At 37.9% G+C, this 27,891-nt stretch overlaps 1 protein-coding gene across 1 annotated transcript in view; it reads left to right on the top strand.

Annotated features, from left to right (window-relative positions):
- The first annotated feature begins 4,169 nt into the window (after positions 1 to 4,169).
- LOC148420485 (golgin subfamily A member 7B-like) overlaps positions 4,170 to 27,891 on the top strand; it is a 107,407-nt gene continuing 83,685 nt past the window's right edge. Inside the window, exon 1 of the mRNA XM_088421083.1 lies at positions 4,170 to 4,248. The gene's annotated coding sequence lies outside the window, so the exon portion shown is untranslated. The remainder of the gene's footprint in view (positions 4,249 to 27,891) is intronic.

Raw genomic sequence — 27,891 nt, 5'->3', positions numbered from 1 at the left:
CCCCTCCTCCTCAATACAACCTGTACAACACCTCGATTATTTATTTTTTCAGTAGATTATAAATCTATGTATGCACTGTTTGTATAGATTGTCACTTTGACTAAAGTTCTTGGAGAATAAAAATCAGTCTGTCTTACTCAGCAAAGAAGCAGCCTGAGACGCTCATAAAAATGAGACAGAGGCAAAGTTGAAACATCAGCAAGTCTTTACGATGCACAGTCAGTTGAGTGCTTCCATTTAAACTAACATTAATTAAAGATATGACGACCCGAGATGGCACACGAGAGTTTCCCTTATGGAAATCACTTGGCGTTTTGATTTACGGCATCCTTTCCCCCTAGTGCCCATAATTGCATCCATTACTTGCAAATGACTCAGTGTTCATTTCAGATGTCTGCCTGAAATTGAGATTGGCTGCTTTGCACTGACTGTGCTTGTGTGTGCGCAGTCTTTCATGTTTTTGGGACAGTGGATCAATTTAGGAAATGCCTCAGTGAGCCACAAACAGTATGTAAAACGATCAACCAATCAAACATATGTTCTTTGTTTACTATTTGGACTATTTGTTAAAATGTTATTTTCTGAGGTCTTTAGATTTGAATGGCACGCCTGGCAAAATTCACGCCAGGCTGAATTTGGCATAGGTACATACATTTCAACATGCCCGTTGATGCATTTTTTTTTTTTTGTTTAAATATAAAATAAAAAAACTTGATCCCATCTTCCTTGTGTCATTAGGGAATCATTAGCCAGATGGTGAAGGAGTCAACACAGACCGAAACAGGTAAGTAATCTATTACCTTGCACATGTTTTATCAAGATATTGATAAAACAAAAACAAACAAGAAGCTATGGCTTCAGTGAAGACGTTGGCATAGAGGAATCGCTGAGCTCATCTTGCACCGACCACAAGAGTAACAGCTAAATCAAATGAAAGTTGAGAGACTAATGTTTTGTTGGCTTGCCTCCCTTCATTTTGTTTTATTTCCATCCTGGAATCCTTGTTATGGATCTCTAGGGGGATTGAGAATAAAGCCACTGGAGGATCATGTCATCATGTGCGGTTGGATAAAGATACAGGAAACGGACATCCAGGAGCTTAGGTGGACCTCCATGTCGATTTGTTTGCGAGTGAGAATGAGAAGGGGATGAAAAGTACTTAAATATGAGCATCACAAGATCAGATGTTTACATTGTAACCATACGTTGATACAACTGAATCTACAAAGTTTTATTGTGGGAAAAAAAAATGCCACTAAAGTTGAATAAAATTTTTGAAATTGATGCATAAGGGTACTGCGAAATTCAGAACCATTGATATGGCTTTTGAAGATATACACAGGCAGTAGAGCTCAGACTTCAAAATCTGTGCTGCATTTGCTATTTCTTTAAGCTTCTCCTCCTGAGTCAACTCAAGTGCAATACTCCAATTTGAAAATACTTTTCATAATGGTAAATTGTAAATGGACTGAACTTATGTTTTACCAAGCCTTATATTCACTTTTTTAAAAACATCGGAGTTGTTGTAGCCTGTAGCCATACAAATTATTATTGTCAAATTATGGAACATTCAAGATTCAAGAGGCTTATTGACATATGCATAGTAAGACTACACAATAAAATTTTATTATGGTCACTTCCCCAAGCAGATTTACATTCCACACACTAATGTAGGCAATAAAAAAAACAGTAACTCTATTAGTGTTAAGCGTTATCGGAAAAGGAAACCTCTAGAGGGCCAGCATATTTAGCATTTTCACTCATCGTTCAAGGCCAACAGAATAGTGTGTGCTATGTCTAATGTAAATATGGGCGGTGTCATATGAAAGATTGACTTCCATCCCTTACTTTGAATTGCATGTACCATATTTTCCGCACTATAAGGTGCACCGGATTATAAGACGCACCTTTAATGAATGGCCCATTTTGAAAACTGCTTTCATAAATAAGGTGCATAGAATAGAAGCTACAGTACAGACTGGGGTTGTATTATGTGTCCACTCGATCATAGGCATCAAGCTCCAGTCCTCGAAGGCCCAAATATTGCGTGTTTTCCGGTTTCCTCTCCACTACTCATCTGATTCAAAAGATTAGGTTATTAGCAAGCGCTGCATGAGCTTGAAATTGATCCTAATCATTTGAATCAGGTGTGTTTGAGAGAGAAGGTTCAAAAACATGTAGAATAGCGGCCCTCGAGGGCTGGAGTTTGACACCTGAGCACTAGATGAAGCTGTGCTAAAGGGAATGTCAGCAAAACATTCAGATAAGTTAGTCAAACTTTATTAATAGAATATAGGCATTTTTACACCTCTGTTCATTCACAAAATGAATAAACAGCTGTGTTATTTTAGTACGGTCTGAAAAGTGGGGAAAAAAAATTCCTCATACCTCTTGATTACAGTACAAGACTGTTTAGAACAATGCAAAGATGAATAAAGAGTTAAAATGATTACAACTATGTTTCAATTCAATATCAAACTTAGTTTTGAATTAAAGTGCAACCAAAAACCTTTATGTTGTTTTGTTGATTCAAAAACAATTTCAGTTTTTATTTGTTAAAATCACACTTTCTTTTACAAAATCCTTTTTCCATCTTTTTCCCTTACAAATTGCTTCAAATTTGGAGTTCATGTAACATGTAAAAATTTCAGAGTGCTATGAAAACTTAAATGTAAAAAAATTATAACAGAAGAATCTAGACGGCGATTAGGTTATTTTATATTTTCCGTCCCCCCAAAAATGAAAATGTGCAGTTATGCACTGTATAAGGCACACCGGATTAAAAGGTGCACTATCATCTTTTGAGAAAATTAGGTGTGCGTTATAGTTTGTAAAATATGGTATAAGTAATAGCTAGCTATGTTGTGTGAAAACACTGCCATCCAAAGATCAGTTATCACTTCAGTGCTCAATTGGCTTATCTTAGGTAAGCAGTGGTCAAGAGTGTCAGCTACCCTCCATAAAAAGTGTATTTGACGAGGGTGACGTCCATGGCACTGCAAGAGCTAATAAGGCAATAAGGGCAGAGAAAATGAGCCACTAATAAGGATTAGGCTCACATTCTAAACTTGTTATGGAGTAGAAGAGACTATACAGTATATATATGAGGATGATAGTGCAAAATATCATGTACTGTAGTGCAAAATATTATGCAGTTAGCAGCTTTCCTGCTCTACGCATAATTTGGACACTTTGAATTGTACATCTGTAGAATTTGTTGAGAATCTTTGCTGGCATGCTAAATTTTTTTCAGTCTCTGTCAGGTAATATATATATATATATATATATATATATATATATATATATTTTTTTTTTTTTTCCCCTCTGGCAAGGTTTTACTGTAGATTAATGTTAATTGTTGAATAAATGTTCCATTGTGCTGGCTAGCGACCACTAAACTATGATTGGAGGGTTTTTGTCTCAGGTCCAGAGACAAACTTGGAGCAAAATTTGGACTGGGACTTTTCGCAATCCAGCAGGCTCTGCATCCCTATCCTTGCTTGTTCCATTTATTTTACTTTCGAGGTGGGTCATTTTATTTCAGACAAATAGACAAACGCGTATGCTTCCAAACGTTTAGCAGCTTGTATTAAGACGATGGGCTATGAATTGGGAGTATGCTCAAAGAAAACAAAGAGACATTTCGTGTTGTTTGAAATACATTCAATATTTCATCCTGGATAATTTCTGTGAAACGTTTCAATAACTCTTCTGAGCATACTGGCTTCACACAGCGGTCCTGCAGGTCAGCCAAGTGGCCGATCAGAACGTTTAATATTCTGCCGCTTACATTCATATGAAAGATGGAAGTGGCCATCAAACACAATTACCACTAAAGCCCATACACACAAACACACACAAGAACCCATGCACACACACACACCTACCTCAGTGTTGTATGTGTGCTTTGTGCGACTGTGACTGAAGACTGTTATTCCACGAATTCAATATCCATAATTTCTTTCCCTTTTTTAGTCAGACTTTGCCAAGAAATGACTGACAGTTGTGCCAAGTTGGTTCTCTCCGAAGTGTGCTTTTGTGAGAGTGTATTTGGCACTGGCTCAGTGAGCCTGCTGTCAATGATTTATGTTTCTCAGGTGGACACACAGTTGGGAAAATGTGAGATGATATTGAGATCAGCATGTCATTTGTGTTAGTCTCTACTAATGCCTCTCAAGTGAGTGTCGGTCAGAAAGTGGATATGCTGCTGTCTTTTTGTGCAACGTGGCTGTGAGTCTATCTGTAAAGGTAAACTTGTGTTCCTCGGAAGTTGTGCATATATCAAATGGTCGTCTTTTGGAGCAAGTATCAATCTGGAAGATGGTCAGCTATCTGAAAAGAGCATCCGCCTGCATCGTAGTTGAAAGGATGTTTCTGGGTTTGCTGAGATTGATGTGAGCATTGATCATGTCGTTGGCTTGGAAATACAGGATCCTGTGGATGCTCTCAGGTCAAACATTCATTCAAGCATGCTGGTCTACCTTCCATCCGTTTTCCATTGGAACGTGAGAAATAATATATACCTGTCAAATTATCAACAAAGCCTTTTAAGTGTCCAGCTATATTTAAAGTCGATTTTTGTCTACGTGCTCAAAATAATTAAATGCACCTAAAATATATTTTCAATGGTCTCCTTTTTTAATTTTTACACTAAAACGGCAATAAAAGATAGTACAACAATTAAAGTGATGCCACTTATCCACCGTAATCCTGAGGGCTCTCATCGGAAAATGTAGGACTTTTTTTCAACTTCCTGTTAACAATTAGTATTGCTTGCAATGGGTTCTAATGCCCCCCCCCCCCCCCCCCCCCATACACACACACACACACACACACACACAATTTTCTAAAGACAATTTCTAGAAAAATTCTTCTGAAAGTCTAAGTTCAAACAGAGACAGACCACCTCAGGAATGTTGCCCATACTCCTTTTCATTTGTGGACAAAGAACGCCGTGCCACAAGTGTTGCTGCTTGTGCTAATGTCCTTGCATTCCAACAAAGCACGAGAGAAGTAATCGAAATCAGAACGTCAGGAATGGTTTTTATGTGTGTGGGAAACACGGCACCTTAGTATTAGTGAGCCTTTGAAGCATTAAAAAAGGATTATCGCAACATTTTATATTTTTTGGGACGGTCAAGTCTTTTTACCATGAAGGTGTAGTGATAAAACAAGATTGCAGTTGATTCACCAATCTGTATTACATATCATCCATCCATTCATCCATAAATGGGCACACACATCTCATAGAGAATGTGACCTAACGTACAAATCTATGGTTGACTGGTCACCAAACTAGCATCACTAATATTACTGCATGCTCGTTAATCCACTCGAAGCCTTTTGGCTAGTCTTCCACAGTCCAGATGCTGGAGCATGTGTAAGTCGCCTCAGGCCTAGAGATCTTTGTTAGAGCTCCAGATGTGCTCTTTGGGGATCGGGGCCCGGATGATTAAGTATGTGTTGGAGGGCCAACTGGACTCTGTCCAGTAGGACCAAATGTGCGGGCAGGGCAAGGCCATGCCTCATATAAATTGTATGAGTTCAGTGGATCGGGGTGTCGCAGCACTTTTATGGTGACTGATGCAGCGCCGTTCTGCCATACAATTGAAGTAATCCAATGGTGTATTTAGAAGTAATTTATTGGTAAATTGCGCCACAGAGGTCCGGATTGTGTAAAAGCTAAAAAACAATTTTTTACTTTATTCTTGCTCACAGTTACACAAAGGGCAATAATCAGGTGTAAAAATTGGCATATTCTGATTTTTATGTTTTGATATGCTTGTCAGGAACTTTAGTCCATTTGAAGCTCTACGTGCTGCCATATCAAGACCGTTGCCTTTGACATGCACCTGGCTCATTAGACAATTTGGTGGTTAAAATCAGAATTATTCTACACTTATTGGATCTACATCTAAGTATTGGTGCAGCTAGAATGGGATTTTGGTGAATTTGATTTTAACTTAGGCAGAAAAATTCTGATGTGATGGGTGTCGTAATATTGAATTTTTTACAATAACAACAGCCTGCATCAAACCCTCTGAATTATTGCAGATATCAGCTCATTGAATACTTTATTGTTATCTGCATCTTTGTTATTTATTTTTATTATCATCCTACAAACCGTGGCACTGATATGTACCAGCTTGCACAAGTCTCCAAGAATACCAAAAGTTGTATAGATGTAAACTGCATCTTGTGCTAGATTTGCACTGGGCATGAAAATAAAACCCACTGTATCAAAGCTTTTTACATGGTGTTTTAAAAGACACAGTACTTAGACATAATGGCAAAAAGCAATTTATTTATTTATTTTTATTCAGAACCATTTTTATTTACTGAGTTCTAAATGTGTAATCTGATCATCATAATCTAGTTACCAGAAGTTACCAGAACCTAAGGATGGGTTCAAAATATCATATTTCCTCAAATGTTTTGTTAAAATCAGGGACACAAATAGTTTTTTGATGTATTTTTCACTACACAACTTCTAAATTACATTCACCTTTATGTAATTTATAATCAGAAACTGGTCTATTAAAAAACATACATTTACCGCATAATTTGGAGAGTTTTTAAATTATTTTATACTTGAGTGTTTGTTTCCACATTTCTATAAAAAAGATAAAATGAAGCTTTGAAGCAAGGCATAATTTGTTATTGCACATACACCTTACAAATCCTGCATAGTGCAGGAAAGCTGCTAACTACATAATGTTTTGCAGTATATTATATTTTGTACCATCGTCATCATATGTCTATAGTTTCTTCCATGCCATCTACTCCATAATATGTTCAGAATGTGAGTCTATTCATTTACTAGTGCTTCATTATCATTGCCCTCTTTGCCATATTCCTGTTTTCATTGCTTACTTTATTATTTGCTTTACTAAGTGTGTTCGGGAAAGTAAACCGAATAAGGATTTCATTGTATGTATTGTTACTATGCATATGACAATAAAACTCTTGAATCCTGACACATAAGTCATGGCTAAAAATGCCACTGGATCAGTTTCCATGCATTTCAGGCATAATAATGTTAACAAAATTGTAGAATTATATGATTGTGGTATAGAATGCAGGTGAGAGTGAAAAGTAAAACCTTACTTTTTTCTTTTCAAAATTGTAAAAAAAAAGAAAAAGCTTTGTATATATTTGGCAAATGTACACTACAATGCATTGTCAGAAAATTCTGCCAGCTTTTAACTTCATTTATTTGGGGAAAAAAAACATACAGGAAAACATAGGGCACATAAAGTATAGACAGCCCACGGTTTGTGCAAGACAAAAAGGCATTGTTCCATGTTAAAAAGAAACACACTGATATTCACAGTCATGCATACAGTAAATGAGGCCAATTATAACAGAAATACATCATGAGAGCTACGATTTACGTTCTCCATGACCCAACCAATGGAAAGACTAAGTGTATAAGCATAATTTCTTGTCACATCTTGGAAGTGGAAATTCTCTGACCTTAAAAGTGGGTGAATGAGCAAACACTGAGATTTGCTTTTACAAGTTGGTTACATACTAAAAAGTGCTTTTAAAACCATTCAAAACAATGAATCATAATATAACAGGGCAACTCAGTTCTTAGATTTTGCTTTCTATTGTCTACTTGTTAATGGTCATATTTTTTTCAAAATTGGCAGCCTTTTTAAAATGCACTGAATATTGTAGCACCAGGGACTGTTTAAATGTTTATACTAGTGTGTGGCAACCTGGGTAACATGTCAGCGTTTGTTTGCACTGTCTATGCTAGTCCGCCCAGCAAGGCTCGCTTTGAGGAAGTACATATATAAAGTGGCAAAAAGACAAAAACACACACTTGACCTTTCTTTCCAACCATTCCCATACAATGTTCCTCCTATGACATTATTCTCCATCTTATTTACTCAGCAGCACTGTCATGGCGACAGCTGGTGTTTTGGACATTGTTTGTTCAGTGAAATAAATGAAAGTTTGTCAAGGGCCATGTGAGCCAATGCAAGCGACCTTCATTTCTTCCACTGGCACTGTAGGAAGTGGAACGAGTTGGGGCTGGGTGGGGGGTGGGGGTGAAATTCAGTCAGAAAGTTTGCAAGTGAGCAAGGACACTTTTTGATATAACTATTGAAACAATAGTTGGTTGAGGAGGGGGCGGCGAGGTGGATGAGTGGTTAGCTGCTTCTCCCACAACCCCAAAAACATGCATGGTAGGCAAATTTGACACTCCAAATTGCCCTTAGGCATGTTTGTGTGTCTGAGTCGTCGGTCATCTCTGTGGGCCCTGTGATTGGCTGGTAACCAGTTCAGGGTGTCCCACGCATGTTACCCAAAGATAGACATTGGATGGATAGTTGATGAGGTCACTATTTTATTCCACAAGTAATCTGAATAATACTCCATGTCATGTTTTTGATGGGGTTCGGCTTGTAAGGGCCATTTGAGCCTCAGAAGCCTGAAAATATTTATTCTGGAAAAGAGATTTGAGGCTAAAGTTAACCAAAATTCATACCACTACACAGTGAATTAGAGGCGCCCTCTCTAATAAGCACTTTTAATGGATTACTTTAATAAATAAAACTTGCCTCCGTGAGGCATAAGGATATAAACAATAAAACCAAACCACACAATTCCTCCGTTCCTTGCCATTTTATTGAACTAATCTAACTAGACATACACATCACAAATTATGGGTGAAAGGCACCTCTGTGACTAAAATGTGCACAATAGTGGGTTTGTATAAACTCATACCAGAAGAGGGCAGTCATGTGTAATATAATGCTGTATGTCTCGTAAGAAGGCCTTTACTTAATTATTCTGGCAATACGTCACTATTAGTGTGATAAGTTTATTTGGCTGTTTGCAAAAGGAGAAATATATTATCCATCAAAGAATGTGAGGGACATGCCTGGACATCCGTTTGAGTCAGCCCAGAGGTGACAGCTTGCGACTTATCAGCCACTTACTTGACACATCGAGACTCTTGATGTTAAAACGCGCCATCCAAATGCTTCAGCTCATCTTCTGCTGAGTTGAACCAACTGAGGTGCTAGGTTGATGGATGTCAGACCACCTCGCAGTTCTCATCAGATTAGTGGCCATTTAAATCTTTCAGATAGTCATGCAGTGGAACTCATACAGACCTGGCATGGATCAGCTTCAAAGGGCCGGCTGATGTGATAAAACTGCACTTCAGTGTGAGAATGTTAATGATCAGGGCTGTGAGGAGCAATATATATATGAATACATATAAATGTATTTATAGGGAGAACATGTCATGTGATTACATGTGAAAAAGCCCCCACTGATGTCCACAGTCACCTTCAAGAAAAGCAGTTGGGTGGCCAAGTTCAGCTCAAGTGGTGAGAGTTAGTTGAACTTTGTCAACCATTTCATTTGGTTTGACGTCATGCCAATGACACCCACGATTTAAACAAAAATGATGGCCTGCAATTTGTCTCCTCCCGTATAGCACATACGGGGGATGACATAAAGTGGTTTGGTGTTGATTGTGTTATTATTTAGATCCAATAAATCACCCGTGCTTTGCAAAATGATATTTACAAATTCACCTTTTCACAGATTTATGTCAAATTACATAACTGAAGCTCATTTTATTATTTTTATGTGTTGAGAAACTCACCTATTTGCTGTTTTCGTGTCCAAGCTGTGTTTGTGCTCTGGTCACATTGAACCCCTCTTATCAGAGTGTGCACTACAGACAGTGCCTTGTGTGCCATTATTGGCTGAGAGGGAAGAAAAAAATAAGATTGCTGCCATTCTCTCTCCTTCTGTTACACCTCCCCTCCCGTCCATGCTCATGGCTGGCTGCATACAGCTGACACTACTCCAAATTACCCAATGAGACTAATCAATATATACACTATACTTATCTGGATCTCTATATCACTATGCTGCACCCAAGCATTGTTGTTCTTGCAAATAGCTTGTTCATTCATTCATCATGAGGTCTCAGTGTTTTAATTTCCAGATGCAATTGTTTGCGCCCATTAACATTATAAAGCAAGCTGTTCAAAAAGATGCTTATTTCCCAAGGTCGCTATACATGTTTGTGGACAACACCAACAACACCCTTCAAATCAAAGTAGGATTTTATTAACTTTATTCACATACAGAACATGGCGCCATCTGGGTTAACACCTTCACTGCATTCATGCACACAGCTCTCCCTGTGTTACAAAACAGTGCTCAAAATTCGCAATCATTTACTGGGGTCGCAGGATATAAATGTGTATTAAAAATATTTACTTGGACATTAATTATCATCACAAGTACACTTTGATTGAGGATGCAGATGTGGGGTTGAAACAGTTTGTGCATGTCAATGTTTTGCCACGCACTAGATAATTGGGTTGACTGCTATTTTATATTTAGGCAAAAATCTGCTACATTCATGTCCAGGTGATGACATACAATAAGGGTATGCTGTCTATGCTTCCCTACAAACAAATTTTATTTATTGTTTAATATGTGCTCGTGTTGACTGACCCGACAACCGTTAACAGGCTAAAAGAATAGTGTTACGGGGAGCTTGTGCCTGTGTGGATCCCAGGAGCAAAGCAATAAAAGTTTCTTTGCTGCCATCACAGACCAAGGAAATATGTTCAAGTAAAGTTAGTGCGATTTTTGGAACTATTTGGAGTTTAACTTAAATTTCTGGTTACCACTGGTTCAGGTTACCACTGATGGCAAATAGATGAAAATACGATGACAAAAAAATAAAAAAGGGGAACAGGACCCAACTGCGATGAAAAAAAAACAAAAAACACATGCAATAAAAGACGAATAATTGAATATGCAGGAAATTCAGTTGTGAAGACAGCCCTCCCACCCACTTGCAGAAATGTCAATGTTTTGACAAAATTATTAAGTCACGTCAAATTTATTTGCATAGCCCTTAATCATGACAATGTCTCAAATGGCTTTGCAAGTAAAAAAATACAGAGAATCACAATTTCACCATGGCATCTCATGAACAAATTTCCCAGAAGGGCAAGGAACAATTCAAAACTATAGCTTTTAATGCTCATCAGGATGCAATAGATTCATAGTGCTAAGATAACACATTGTGCACTATTGAGCAATAGGTGTCCATTGTGGAGATGACATGATGAAGATGTCTTCGAACAAGGTTAAATTTAGTGCAGAATTTAGTACAGATAGTCTATTAAACAGATGAATTCATCCATTCATTTTCTATCGCCGCTTATCCTCATGGTCGCAGGCTCGCTCGCCTATCTCAGCAGTCTTCGGCCAGTAGGCATCCTGAAGTGGTTGCTAGCCAATTGCAGGGCACACAGAGAGGAACAACCATTCACACGTCCAATCATTGTCCAATTCACCTGCCATGCATGGTTTGTCCGGAGAGAACCCACGTAGGCTCTGGGAGAACATGCAAACTCCACACAGGAAGGCCCCAGCCTGGTGGATTTGAACCGGGTCCTCTTGAACTGTGAGGCGGACGTGGTAGTCACTGCGCCACTGAGCCGCCCACAGATTTCCTATTGAAAAAATGATTTCATGCGCTCCTGTTTTATACTATTAGAGGTAGAGTCATAGGGATGAACTTCATCCATTTTGTAGACTTATTAAGACACCATTGTGGCAACAATGTACCGTACAACAATTATGGTGACCATGTATAAGTGAGGCCTCAGAATTGGGTGTGCGGTTCTTTTCCCAGGGCCACTTATGTGAATGGGGTAGTTTAAACACTGTGGCAATGGTATGGGCTCAGAGAGAGAAAGACATGTTTCTACAAATGTAGAAAAAGAGGTGGGGAGACATGGAAAGAAACACAGGATTTATGACGTCTGAGGCCGAGCCCTCATGTGAGAGCGCCCTCACCTCTGACAGGCAAGGAAATACTTCTCCAGTCTGTGTCCCTGTTGACACCAGCGTGTAACACACACAGACACACACAGATGGAGCAATCTTTCCCTAAATGTGTGGTAATGATGCAGCTCAATGCAAGTGCTGAAAGCAAGGAGGTAGAACGACACAGACACAGCGATGCGTTCAGCCCCTGTGGGATTCCTGGGCTGTGGAAAATGTGCACTTCTCTTCATCTTCTTCATCCTCCTCCTGAGAGGAGTGCGGTGTTCCAGGAAGTGCAGGGGTTAAGAACACACCGTTTGGGCGGCGACCTCTCACCCTTGATTAGCGTAGCGTAGCCGCTAAGTGGTTGTCTGTGACTCCTCCACTCCTGTTTCTCGGGCCAGTTCACACAGTAGCAGCAGTCTTGATGTATTTCACTTGTCACTTCGTACCAATTTTTTAATGGTGAATAATTAACAAGATTACAAATGTTCAGGACTCAACACGAGGGTACATATTCATTGATGGTAATGGAACTAATACAAACTGAAACAATGACGAGGTTGCGATTGTGTGTTATGCATATACTTATCCCTGTTCCCACATTTATGCCCCTTTAAGTTCTCTTCATGCCCGATATTAGAAAAATGTAATCATTGCTGGAGACTTGCAAAGAGGATTAACATTCCTGGGTCTCCAACACTCAGATGTTGCCCTTCTCCCTCCCGCTGCTCGTTCTTTGCACTTTCTCCTTCTCTTCCCTCCACTGTTTGCCACTTTTTCTCATTGCAAGTCATTTCTCTGCAGTCAAGTCTTTTTTTTTTTTTTTCCTCAGAGAATAAGATCCAGGTTCTTAAATAACCCATGAGTTGGTATCATAATGTCATTTTCTAACCTCTTTTCTTTGCCTTTCTCTGAATCAGTGCAGGCAATGCCAGTGCAGGCAAATTGTGTTTGCGTGGAATTGTATAGCATTTCAGCACAGATGCCTACTGAAAACCTGTGTGGGTGCGAATGTGTGTGTGTGTGTGTGTGTGCGTGTGCGTGTGTGTGTGTGTGTGTGCGTGTGTGTGTGTGTGTATGTGCACACCAGGCTCTTTGTTGCCATATCTTCCCTAATGCATACAGAACATCCTTTTGTTTTGTTTATTGACATTTACTGTACACAGGTCTGTCATTTACTGTACTCTGACTGTATTTCAAAAGTGTCATCTATTCATGCAATGTCACCAACATGTACCTACCAAATTCAATAAAATCTCACTGGGTTTTTTTTTTGTTACCTTGTATACACTTTTAACTTTTTCAATTTCATGGGTAAAGTACTTGCAAGTTCAACCGCATTTTTTTTTTTAATGACCTGTTCAAAAATTTCAAAAGAAAATTTCTATGAAGATCCGCCATGTTGAGAATAATGAAACCAAATTGTGACCATTAAAAATTCTATTAAACTGTACAGGCAACATTTGAAATCAAGTTAACTTCTGTGGAAAGATGGATGTTTGACATCCATAGCCATGTTTGTCTTTCCACAAGGAGTCTGTATTAGTCTGTTAACAAGCAACACAATTTCATTTTATTTATGAGTTAACAACAGTCACAAAATACCAGAATTAACGCACAGGTAATTTGCCCACTAAAAGTTGATCCATTCAGTCTGGAAAAATGGATCAAAAATAGGAATTAAAGTCACCAAAATAATAATATGACAGCGCTAAATATGGTATGACTTCTGCTCAGTTATTTCTCTGTGCTAGGGAATCATCCCCAACGTCACTTGGACACTGTCACACTTGAGTCTATGCACTTTGTGGAAGAATAGTGAGGAAATCACATCCCAGAAAACCAAAGATAAATTGTGTTTATATATATATATATATATATATATATATATATATATATATATATCTATATCCAGTCAGTCCCTTGTTTCACAACTTTTAATTATGACTAAAGTAGACCCTTTACTTGAGAGGAAAAGTGCTACTATTTTTGAATGGGGTTAGCAAACCTTGCAATGTCTTAATGTCAGTGAAATGGACACTTGGTCTGGCTCTACTTGACTAAAATTGTGCCAGTTTAAATTGTTAGCCTTCATTATAAATGTCAAGTGCTATTTTCTGCCTTTTTAACAGCCTATAATGGCGAGACATAAGGCATATTTATATTCACACAGCAGTATTTGAGCCCATATTGACTGCATCAAATTCAGCCATGTATATTGCTACTTGCAGTGAACCAGGACTGCCATCAAATGCTAATTTTATAATGGCCCAGTCTAAGAGCTATATTATCTGCAGAATTTATTTTTACAGCAGACACTGCCTTTTTTAGTCAGGGCCAAAGATATCATTATGAACATTGTACATTGTATGACTGTGTTTTTTTTTTAAACCAAAACCCAAAGAAACAGACTATCTATGCATTTATTTATGTGTTCCATATAGAGGCTTTCTCCGATTACTCATTCAAACTGAGTGCAGCAGTGGCTTGTTCAGTTGTTGTGTGTTTTATGTTGTTATCTGCTGAATGGATAACATCACCTCAGCTGTCCCTACACTGACCAGCATTTGAGGGACACGGAAAAAAATGATGAGCAATAGTGATCAATAAATTGATTAAATCTTGTTTATAATGTGTGGAACTCATTATGGATTCATCATTTCTCTGTAATTGAGACAAAGGATGGCACTCGAAGTGCTGTTCATTCAACCTCAACATTTTTTTATGTAAAAAGAAAACCTATACATGGAAAGCAACCTGATTATTTCACTGACAAACTACTGCAAGTGTTAAAAAAATGAATAAACAACCGGGTCATTAGTGTTAGCTCTCTTTCGACACAATCTGCCTCAGCGTCAAGGTGGCCGTCATCAGCCATGGCGTTGTTCCTCTCAACCTGTCATCGGCTGCAATTAAACTGTTGATAGACCCCGACTCTTATGCAAACATACCCATACTGTAATTACTTTTTCAAGGTTAGGCCTCAATGTTTTAAAATGTCCACAGAGTCCCTTTCATACATTTAATAGGTACATTGTAATTGCTTGTCACATTTTTTTGTTTGCGTTACAGTGAGAGCCAACCTTTGTTCGAAACGTAAAGCACACACACCAAATTGATTGCTTTTTGTCACTGACCATAACCAGCTATTAGACGCATATGTACCCCACAGATATGGTATCTTCTCAAAATATGTTTGCATGTTGACTAGAGGGTAATAAAGCCATCACCTTATGGCGCGACTGCATGAAGATTAATTGCTAGAATTCTATCTCTACCACACTGAACACACATATCCGTCTGGCCATTGGTTTAACTTTGACAACAACCGGACTTTGAGTTTTTGTTTTTTTTTTCTTTTTTTGCTGGTAAGGTTTTCAATGCACCCTTATGCTGGCAATTGCTTTGAAAGTGAACCATTCATAGAAGCAAATCAGCAAAGCTCAGTGGACTATATTTGTTTCCAAATTGCGTATATTTGCATTTTGGTTCAAAATGAAGTTTAAGTTTCATGCACTCAATGGCCACCACTGTAAAGCAGACTTAAGTCTCCTTTTGAATATTTGTCACCTAATGTCATAAGTACAGTAAGTAAATAAAGGAGACGCTATCTCTCCTCCATCATCGTTGTTGTTTCAGAGACAATGTATTTTTCATATATTTTCAATCAGTTGGCTTTTTTCTACTTCAAGGTGATGCAAAAGACTCGTAGCCTCTGATGTTATCTAAATATGTTGCTTTTTGCCTTTGGAGAAATGTGTAAAAGTGGTTTGAGCTTTGAATGAAACCAAGTAGTTGGCAGTGAACTTACTAACTGTGTGGTGTTAGTGCCTTGTAAACACATGTCCACACATCAGTAATGAACATATATGTTTTCAGTGCAGCTCGGAGGTTAATTACAGGTGTGTACGTTTGCTTATTTGCGCTGTGTACATTGTACAGGCTGAACCCTGGACTTATCTGTCAATCTTTAGATGAGTCAGTCCAGCACAGACTGAGCTTTGTGTGATGCATATGCTATCGGAAACTGTTAATTTGTTGACTTGTCCCTCAACATCAACAGTGAGAGCAGCAGGTCATCGGGTCGATAGAGGGGAGGAAAGGAAGGTGAGGAATGTCAAGGCATGACTGCCCTGCATGGATGTGTCCGTGCTAAACACATATTCAATACAGCCAAGTTTACATTCCATGTGTGATCTGGAACTTATTAGGCCAACAAAAACCTTTGGTGGTAGACCCAAAAATTCCTCCAAACATACCTTATGAAGAATGAGACTCCAACATGGTTGATGACAAAATTGAAAGAAAACCGCCAGACCGCAGAAATTGAAAAATAAAATGTTTTACTCTTTATGTAAGTCTCGTGTTTTTGACTATTTAATCGGCCAGCTGACGAAATGGCCTGATTATGGACTTTCAAACATTGACCAAAAATAATCAGCCAAATGGCCAACATTTATCAATTACCTTAATACTTTAATAATAATTACCTTAATATTTTACCTGTATATCTACACAATATAAAGGGATGCACATAAATGGTACACAGGTATCCATACGTTACAAATCACTGATGCATAATGTCACGTGCTTCATGTCACGCATTTGCGTACCTACCTAACATTCGCTTATGACAACAATCGAGCCTGAGCTGAACATTTTTTTTTCCTTGAAAAAAGTCCATGGGAGAGCTGCCTCCAACACCTGGGACCCCACCCATCCTCACAAAGACTGTTCACTCTGCTCCCATCAGGCCGGAGGTACAGGAGTGCCAAATGCAGAATTAGTAGACTCAGAAACTTTTTCTTCCCCTTTGCCATCCTATTGTTCAACAGCCACTAGTAGTACAATTCGACTTAATAATATCACTCTCATACAGTTGGTTCGGTTCAGTTAAATATACAATTACATACAATTACATTTATTTATTAATTTGGCTGGATAGACCACAACAATATTGCTGTTTCTCCACCACTATTTAAAAATAAGTAAATAAATAAATAAATTCAAGGTCGTTTGCAAATGTGGTGAAATTCATCATGTGAGAGTTCTGGAGAGACACATCTGTATGCCATTGGCACCTGAAATAGATCTGTACACAAAAGAGCTAGTTTTGATGGTACTGTAGTAGTAACTTGTGACCAATTGCAACTTTCACTCAGTTGTCATCAGAAAAAGTTGTTTGAGTGTTCATTTTTAAGCAAGATGATTTCAAGCAAAAACAAGGCTGTAGGTTTTAATTTAAAAGCACAAATTAAATCTAAGGTTGGAACAAGGCGAAGATAGGAAATTACTTGTTACACATCCCAACTTTTATCTTACGTTTACAGTTTTTACGGGTACAATGTTTCCCTTGTTAGCGCGAATTTTGTCTTAGGCTGCCAAAATCATTTGAATTTATCCAACAAATGATGGCTTCTTTATATTATAAGATGGCGTTGACAGGTCTATCTTGAGGGTCCATTGAGACTGGTGAGAAACAGGCTCTTTCATGTACTGAAGGTCAGTATCGTCACATTTTTCATCCTTAGTCCCTTATATTGACGACAATGTGATGACAATTTCTCTTCTCAGGAGTGCCTATAAAAAAAATTAACTTGAGAAAGCAATTTAGCTGAAAGATTGTATATGTTTTGCCAGTCACGCATTAGCATGCCATATAAATTGTAACACCACTCAGCAAGCATCTAGTCCCTCCATAACCTATACTCAGCAGCCTTGGAATGCTATGTCACTGTTTAATCTGGATTTGTGGATTTTACATAACTTGTCATATGATCAGCCAAACACCTTACATGCTTTTTTTCTGATGCAATGAAACACACTGAGGGGTAAATTATGCAAGACGCTGGATTAGTGATTTTTACTTTTTTTTTTGTTTGTTTTACTTTAATAACACAGCCTAATCCTATAATCCATTGGCCTAATCAAGAAACTTTCTTTTTTCCCTTAAAATGATGCAAGTCTCACTTTCTTTTCTTCAAACCAGAGCAATCCTAAGTGCAATGGCTTCTGTCATTGTATTGATTTAAATGCTTCGCTGCATTTGCACTTGTATAATTTGCTGTCTCAAATTCATCCATTTTCTATAGCCGCTTATCGTAAAACAGTAAATACTGTTGTCATAGAAATTCAGAGGTCACTAAGTTAATGATGTTAACATGAACATGGTTCCCCAATTGAAAATAAGCCATGGGAATTTGTGTGCTGTTATTGGGATTTTTGTTAAAACTCTCACATGGTTCAAATGAAACCTGGTGACATCTTCGAGGATGGTCTGCCTTCTGTCTATCATCCTTTAATCTAGGATCCCAGCATAAAGAGACACAGATGCAGTCACGCGTAGATAAACAAATGACAGCACTGATCAAGAAAAGAATAAATAAAGCCTTGGGGGAAAGGGCAAAGAAAAGGTTGAGCATTGGTATAGAGAAAACGGATCTGACTGGAATGACTTGTGCTTGTCTTGGGACAAGGAGACATGTGACATGTGATTTGTCATTTTTATTTTCTGAACTTCAGTATAGCTGAAAAATAACAAATATAACGGTACTTGTCAAATTGAATCTGTTGGTGAATAAAAAGGGCACTTTTTTTTTAATTTAATAATGCTATTACAGTACCGTTTAATCTATTCAAGCCCAAATTTTTCCTGCACATGAAAACATCCAAATCATATGCCATTGGTAACTCTTTGAAATAATCAAGAACTTCAAAAAAAAAAAAAGAATAAAGTGATATAGTTGATGAACAAGTAAGTTTTGTGATTGGTCACAACAATGTAATTACTCATTGTTAAAACACATCAAACCAATTTGAGTAGGTGCAAATGCATATATCATCTTAAAGATCATCCATCCATCCATTTTCTAGAGCCGCTTATTCCCACAGGGGTTGCAGGCTTGCCAGCGCCGATCTCAGCTGGCTTCGGGCAAAAGGCAGGGGACACCCTGAACTGGTTGAGATCATGGATCATGGCTGTCCAATTATAACTCATGGTGTGTGTTATTAAAATGACAAAATGATAGTACTTTTAGATGCATTTCTTCATCGTATATCAAATAACATACTGTTGTTGTTATGAGGGGAGAGGCTGGGAAGGGAGCTCTTTTGAGTTATGCGGTTATAAGTCGACCTAATATGGAAGTTGAAAATGAGGGAAAATAAACTCGAAATACGAAAAACAGCGAAATAAGGTAATTTACAAAACCTTGAAATCAAAACTCAGGTGTACTGAAAGCTATTGCAAGTTTGTTAGTGTTGGGGTTGTGTGATCAAACTTTCTCGTCCAAGTCCTGTTTCCAAGACTAGTTTCCGATGCTCACTGAGTTATATTGGATTTTTTTGTATGCATATAAAGACTTTTGACTTTTCCATATCTGTGTCCTCTCTTATTTTGGGTCAAAATCCTTCTCTCCAGTGAATTCAGAGTGACTATCAAGGAGAATATGTAGCTTGATATCGCTCGCTATCTTTAGATCGCAACTAGTGGACCTGTGAAGGAAAATCTGGATGGCTCACCCAGCTGTGATATTAAGCAGAAGCATCACTAACACATTGCAAAATACTGGATTCACAACTGTTCGGCACGAGTGGTGATACATGTTGCAGATTTGTTTTCTGTCAGCAGAATTGCTTGGTTTTGGATTTGTTTTTTGTTTTTTTTATGTTCCACAAAACATTTTGTGTTCTACTTAAACACCTGTTTTTGCTCTCTGTCACTGCAATCAGTTTGCTGTTTTCAATTTCAAAATCCCGGAGGTGGCTCAACCTGACCCAGACCACACAGTCCTAACATCCCATGTTATGAAGAAGCACAAGTTTTATGATGAAAGCTACCTCCAGTGAAATGGACTTGGCCAAAATCGCAGCTATGCCAAACATGTGCTGGCTGCACTTTTCAAACTTTGGATCGTTTTTGACCATAAACAGCCCAAGCGTGTTAAAGTGATCCAGAAGATTGCTGCTTGGACCCGGTCCTGGTATGGGGTTATTGTTTCGGTCAATGGGAGAAAGTACAGACTTTTTTGGTTGGTGAGTGATAGGAAGATTAATAGGATTGAGGTTTTGCTGTCCATATTGGCACCAAGTACAAAGTCACTAGGGAGCATTAAAGACCGTGATGCAAATGTGTGCTAATTTATTGCAGAATGTGTTGCTTTCTTTCCAATATGTCATGAAATTTCCTGCGTCACTTTCACATTAATCATATTTTCTAGCCAAATATCTAAACCCCAATCACCCCCATTGTAGTTGCAGCCACCTGGAAGGAGACATTTGAGTCCCACAGTTATAAAAAAGATGTCTTGCGTTATTTCAGTGGCTTTGTGCAATGAATATCAAGGGGTTTGCATGTGCAAGGCTTGGCAGATGTCTAAGTGTCAAGCAAAAGAGGGTTCGTGATGATAAAATCATCTTGTACTGCCAAAACAACAATAAGGAAATAATTAATGCATTGCAGGTGGTCATCTGTTGAGATGACATAGGCTGAATAGAATAGAATAAAATAGAATAGAATAGAATAGAATGCATTTATTGTTGTTCTATGGCCGTATACAACAAAATTGGGAGGTCTGCTCCCATTGGCTCATAATAAATAAATATCAACAACTTTTTTTAGTGCTGACAAGAGGACAAGAGTTGGAAAGCTTGATGACCAGCATGAGTTGGGTCGTTGAGAATGTTCTGCTCAGGCAGCGAGAGTTGGCAATGATGTCCAAGGGGGAGCTGTGAGCATCCAGTGATTTTCTAGGGAGTGTTGAACACCCTCTTTATCACCTTCATGTTAGACGCAGTGCACCACAAAGACCACACCATGTTGAAATATGCCAGTATACTTTTAATGGTGTGATGATTTCATTTGATGTATATATATAATCATTTAACACACAATCCTGTAGGTTTTGAAAATCTAAAATTGCTGGCGATTAATTACATAAGAATATTGTTATTAGCAAGGGTGCACATAATAATTTTTGTGGGTTTTTCAGTTGACTACCAGGGCATAGTATTTGCTACGCACCATTTCTATGATTAAAAACAGTCTTCCTCAGTCTTTTCTGTGTCGCTCCCACATTGGCAGGGCACTGTCTGTGTGCACACAGGCAGCTTGTGTCCTCAAAATTTCATAACTCTGTAACATATTATTTAGTATGTACCGTTTTTTCATTAATTTGGATTTGTGTTCTCTAGTTGGCACATTTGAGTGATGTGCGCGAAGGAGAGAGAGGTGCGGAGAGTGAGTGTTGCGGTGTGACGGAAAATAAAGGGAGAGGACTTGACTTCACACTGTACCTTTTGTATTTGTGCTATTAAGCAGGAAGACCGCAGAATTTTATTTTCACTATTTCAAAGAGAGGGGACGTGTGACAGTTGCCTTTAGAGAATCTAGAACCCCTTTTTAAGGGTGACGACTATCAGTTATGGTTTGATCTCGACCCAGTTTAATTAGTCAAAGGAAAGAAGACAGACATTTTCTGTCACTGTAAAGTGACAACGTAAAAAATCTCCTTCACACCTTTACGAGAATGATACGCAGCCCCGACAGCTATCTCACGCCGATTCAAGTAAACAGACAAATCCCCTCATAATAGGAAGTCATGGGACGCGGTTTATGAAAGGCAAGGAGAAAACTATTAAATAGAGCTTGTGTTGTTCCAGTAGTTTGTCTCGCCACAGAGCAATAGAGTGATTAAATATTGGTTTTCAATTACCTTGTTTGTTAGCCATAAGTCAGGCTACATCCATGTGGTCTTTTCATATTTGTCAAAGAAAGAATGCCTCAAATAAATCTTACACTGCATTTAAGTGTGCTTCAAGCTATGGCTCATCTTGGGTCTACTTTACAGGAAAGAAAAGATGTTCAGCTCAGGCTCGGTTGTTGCCATTAGTGAAAGTTAGGTAGGGTACGCAATTGCGTGAAGTGAAGCACGCAACATTACACATCAGTGATTTCTGTCCCGCATGCGTACCTACGTATCAGTTATGTGGATCCCTGATTATTATGGCCCGACTGAATAATTGTCAGGCCAATTTAATCCTCTGATTATGGCCTTACAAACATCAGCCGAAATAATTGGCCTTCTAAACTCTATTCATCTCAATCTTTGCAAATGTCTATGAAGATGCAATTTCTGAGAGTGTATGCATGTTACTAAACATTATAGGTATATTGATGCAATATTCGTCTGCCAAAACGTATGTTTATTTGCCAGTATGAAAGTGATTTTTTTCTTTTTAATTCCATTCATATACATAACCTAACTCTAACCCTTTTATATTGCAAGCTGTGCCAGAAATTGACTTGGATAACCTCATTTCCCACACAACCTATCCAGATCTGTCTGGCCATACCCATTTTAAATGATTGACAATTCCTGATGATGGCCAATCAGGATGCAAACACAAAGGATGGTTCAACGTAAATAAGTAACAGGATAAAAATACATTACCAGAAACACTTCGCTTGGAGAATTAAACAAATATGTGCATGATGAGATCCTGAAAAAGTGGTGGGTTTCTGGCAAATGTGGCCAAATACTTCTGGTTACCCTAACGACAAGTGATCATAACAAACAAAAGTAAATGTGAGCAGTCAATGTAAAAGATTCCCTCACAAATCTAGACTTACAAGTCGTTTTTTTCAAGAGCAAACGATAAACTTCCTACGGCCAGAGGTTGGTAAATGAAAATGGTTTCAGCAGCCTAAGTTTCTGCATGACCCTTACAATGGTTTATGTATGACAAGAAAACAGATTTATTCATTGACCGATGCTTGTGTTTTCTTTGCTATCAGGTCAAGTCACTCTACTTGAGGGATATAAGTCACATATAAGAAACACATCTTTCTTCATCTTTGCTTGTAATACTTTGTTTATCAGTGCTTCCTAGCATGTGCATAAATGTTGTGGTGTTTAATTTCATGAATATGTGGACCATCAGTGTCTGTGTGTTTTTCATACAGCTGTAAATCTCTACTTTGACATGTTAGTTCAGTGGTGAAACTGCAGGTTTGGGACACACTGATGGCCTACGCAGATGGTTGCAGGACCCTGCCCATGGGACTCCCCCTGCGTCACCTATCAATTTATTAATTTTCCACTGCAGACACAGAGAGGCCAGTGTGATTGTTTCGGAAACTTCTAGTCCCAGGAGGGCAGCTTGAGTGTTTTCTTTTCTTGTCTTTCATTACCCTCATTTCAGTCTCTCTCTCCTCTTCAGTGGATTAGCCTGGTATATATGCATGCTTCTCTTGGCAAACCTCACATTCTCTCAGTGCAACAAGATGACTCATAAGAATTTACATTCACTATGCCATCATGCTTTGGTAGTAGAGACAAGTATCAGTCCACAAATATGTGATCTAATAAATTGCAATGCAAGAGTTCATCATCATAAGTGTGTGCTAAGTATGTTTGCTAAGTACACGAACATCAGAGATAGTGTACACTCTAAAAACTGTTGCGTCAGAATCAACCCAATTATGGGTCAAAAAAGTACCTTCCCATATTTAGGCCAGTTTGACCCAACTTTGTGTATTGTTTTACACAAAACCACCCAAAGTTGTTTTGGGGAAACAAAACAAAACAAAAACAACCCATCTTTTGACATAGTTTTAAGCAAATCAACAACGAATGTTGTCAAAGTGAACCAAATGCTGGGTTGGTCCTTTTTGACACATAATTGAATGATATTTAACCCATCTGTTTTTAGAATTTATATGTTATTGAAATGCTAGTATTGTTTTACAGTTTGTGACATTTCTACTATTATGGCTTGAATATAGGAAATATCTCATTTTGATGTAGTGTAAAATAATACCAAATGCAATAGTAACAAACATTTTTGAATGGATACCTTGATGATCATAGGTTACTTATGCATTGTCAAGATACATTTGTTCACATAGATTCAATCCATCTTCAATCTAAATATTGATGCCAGTGAAAAACATGTGCTTGTCACTAGGGTGTCATATACTGTACAGATAAAATGGCATTGATGTGGTCTTTCTTATAGAGCAAACATTTGTTGTCTTTGTAGTCTGTGACTTGATGATGACACTTTAAGACACAGGCATTACCTGGTTTCTTCCGCAACCGACCGTCTTGAGTTGAAGCATGAGTCAACAAAGAATTTTCTGTTTGCTGACATAGTTTGACCGCAGCTCAACAGAATGTTGCAAAAAATTGCAGGAAAATCAGTGTTGTAAGTCCTATTAAAATGCATCTCAAAAATTGTAATTATAATGGTTTTATATGGTCCAAAATTGTTTTTGTACACAAAATCTCACACGTTCAGCTACAATCATGTGGAAATGTCAGAATCATTGCATCTCAATATTATACATTTTTAATCATCTGCTGGAAATTTCAGCTCCCTAGCGTTTTTCCATAATTTGTAACATAATGCCACAAGGGTTACAAAAAACAGTCGTACAGTCGAAAGGCTGTAGAGCTTCTTTGACGTCTTCCAGAATAGTCCACTCCTGGATTTAGAAGCAGGCTTTGTGTGGACCTTTGGCTGATCAGACCGTGACGGTGATGGGCCATTTTTCTTCAAGAAGCGAGAACAAGTAATAAATAGGAGCTGTTCCACCAGGTTGAGATGTCTTGTATAAGTCGTTTTCTGCAGTTTCCATTTGGTGTTGGTTGTGTTTTAAGGTTGTTGAAGCGAGTTCACTTTGCTTGAAATGCTTTACTAAAGATCTAGCCGCTCTCACTGTCAGATTGACCTGAGGCTGTTTAAGGCAGTTGTTTTCAACCTTTTTTCAGTGATGTACCCCCTGTGAAATATCTTTCCAGCCAAGTACCCCTTAACTGGTGCAAAGCATTTTTGGGTTAATAAAAAACACACACAAAAAACAGACTTAAATCATGCCATCGATATCTGATTTATTAAAGTTTAAACCCTTTCAAACTTTTTTTATTGGTCCACAAAAAAACAAAAAAAAATCAGCCTAAAGTGTCCTCTTTTGAAGAAATCTTTTATCAAAAAGAAAAAAAAATATGAATACATATTCCACAAATATATCATAAAAAGTGTCAGACCTGTTGTCAAAAAGAAATCATTATACTGTAAGTAAATATTTGTTCACAGAAAAATATTCAACAAAAAGTCAAGTTTTGTGATTTCAGTAGAGATCTCTTCTACATCATAACCTTAGTTTTTAATAAATAATTTTCCAAAAAATAATCAACATAAAGTGACCGGCTTCTTCTCAAAAAGAAATGAGCATTTGTCCACAGAAAAATATTCAACTTAAAGTGTCCTCTTTTGGGATCATAGCAGAGATCTGTTCACAAAAATAAATAATTAACTTGACAGGTAACGAGAGGTGGCACATGACAAGTTGGGTCCAACCATTATTGTACGGGGGAGATTCTGAGTTTTCAATAACCTACTGAGCATAAAATATGTTCCTGAAACAATTAATTCATGAATTATTTATAAAGGATTTTGTATGTATGTTTGTTTGTTTGTTTTATTTAAAACCCCCCGAAGTTCCTTCAAGTACCCCCAGGGGTACGAGTACCCCATTTGAGAACCACTGATTTAAAGGACTGATTGACTACATCCATATTTCTCTACCAGAAAATTTGCTGCTGTTACAATATTAGAACCATTATCATGTAAAATTTAAATGATTCTGTTTGGATATATTTGAAAGTATTTCACAGTTTCTACAATCCATGTTGTTATGTTTTGTCCAATGCGTCGTTTTGCAAAAAGCTTGGTTGTCAGGCAATAGCTTTTTAACTCCCACTCATCAGTAAGATAATGGGAAGTGACCCCTGCATAAGTCTCAGTGGCAACACTTGTCCAGGCATCTGCGGTAAGAGCCATTTTGTTTATAGTGTTAAGGTTGTATCTGCCCTTCCTAACAACTTCCTCACACATTAGCTAATCAAATGACAAGACTTCTGTCTTCCATTGTATTCATTGTGTATGGCAATAAATTATAATAAAGAGTAGAAGTTGTGGTCCACACACAAATTTTGGGGAAAAACACACTTTAGGGTCAGTTAAAAACCTAAAAAATGTAAAAATGATCAAATTAAAAAAAAAGATAAAATAACTACATCATCAGTTATTTGTACATCTATAGATTGGTCTGCCAAATTGTTTTGAATCAAAAATGATTTTGAATCAAATTGAATCATAGACCCAAAAACCAGACTCAAATCAAATTAAGAGATTGGTAATGATTCTCACCCCAAGTACATGGCATCAAAAGTTACAGAGGAGCAAAAACAGAAAGATGATCGATGTTAGAACTCTCTGAAAGATCTTTTCTATTGTAGAAGTTACTGTGCATAAGGATTAGATTCCACGGTTTCTCTGAATGCATACCCGAGTGAATATTTTGCTCCAATGATGATGTGCGTTAGCTATACATTTTTGCTTGGACATTTCTCATTGTTGAGCTCTTGTGAACAAACCAGTCTGTGGGCTTTGTTTTTCTTCAACAAAATTGTCATGAAGTGCCTTTGTTTCATGTTGTTGACTGTTATTATATCCTTGCTGAAACAGTTTTAAAGATGGTAAAAGTGTGCACTCCAAACAACAAAGCTGGAATAAAGCTGCTTTGCTGTGTGCATACCACACGTGGAAAGTAGTCTTGACATCAGCATTTCAGAATGATTTCTCGACTACTCGTGAATATTGGCACTTACCTAATATACAGACAGGACAGTGTGTAACATACAGTATTTTGTCCATACATGGCCCTTTGCCTGCACGGTCCCTTTCCACAGCAAGCCCCCCTTTTGGGCAGACAAGGTGGTCCAGTAAATCCAAACAATGCCGGCATACTGTCAAAATCGGTTTTAATGCTTCTCTGTTAAGTTTGAGCATCATTAAAAGTAATAGTAATTCTTGAGTCTCCGTAACGTCTGTTTTACACGAATCTTGGTTTTCATCCTTCCCTAAATTGAGTAAGAAACACACGGATGTATAGAAGTGGACTATATAACTTGAATATGCAATGCTGTACAGTACTATATATGGCAGTTAAGATTAATGCATGCCAGATTGCAGATCACAGCCAGACAGAAGGCCTTTATCTCCCCCCCGCAATAAAAACTGACAAAGTGTGCATGCTTTATTCAATGTGTGCACATACAGTAGGCTTCGGTATACAGTTTGTGATGTCATACAGTCAAAAATTGATTCACATACTACAAAGGACTTCACGAGAGTTGGGTTACATAGGAAAATACACGTGTGCATATGGTATCTTTCTGACAGTGATTTTCTAACATTACACTTTGTTTATTTTATCAAATTAACATTGTTTGACTTAAAAAGTCTCATTTGAGGGAGACTAATGTGTGCATTTTTGAATGTCTGTGAGTGTGTGTTTGTGTTCTGCTCCCTCATCAGGCCCTTATTAGTCATACTAAATGAGTTCTTAGGAGGTGATGATGTGTGTGGTGTGGGCGATAGACTGAGCCAACTTTCCACCCCCTTATTTTGCACACCTTTTTGGACAACCTTAGCTTAATTTCATCCTCCTTTTCTGCACATCTGCTGCTTCAGTGAACATGTTTAATCATTCATGACAATTTCCCATGAGTTGTGTTTATAAAATTAACTTTAAAAGATCCAGTTAAGGTAGTGTTATTTTGACACACAAGTGTTATCTTTATAAGGTTGATGACGAGTTAGCGGCTAGTCCAGTGATGGGCAAACAATTTGGCTCGGGGGCCACATTGACTTATAAAATTTGACAGCCAAAACAGACAAAAAACATCTGCATTTGTTAACAGTACATATCAAACATAAACATAGCTAAATTATTAAAGTACCGGTAATCAAATATACTTTTGATTGAGAACAGTGTTTCTGATTACCCATTTTAGCCAGTGCATTAAAGTCTAGAGGTAATCCTGTTGTGGCAATTCTCAGAACAGATATGAGGTGTGCATCGCTCAGAACACTCAAAGCCAAACGGTGTCATTCAACTCCGGAAAACTGTCAGTATTTTCAAGCAGCTCCAAAAATGAAATAATCTCCTTTTTGAGCTCCCAGACATGTTGACATACTTTTCCTAAACTTAAC

Source organism: Hippichthys cyanospilos, chromosome 8 (genome assembly GCF_059441005.1).
Source record: "Hippichthys cyanospilos isolate Australia breed blue-spotted pipefish chromosome 8, RoL_Hcya_1.0, whole genome shotgun sequence".
In the NCBI taxonomy this organism is placed as follows: Eukaryota; Metazoa; Chordata; class Actinopteri; order Syngnathiformes; family Syngnathidae; genus Hippichthys; species Hippichthys cyanospilos.
The sequence above is the reverse complement of the archived record's forward strand: the minus strand, read 5'-3'. Positions and strand labels throughout refer to the sequence as shown.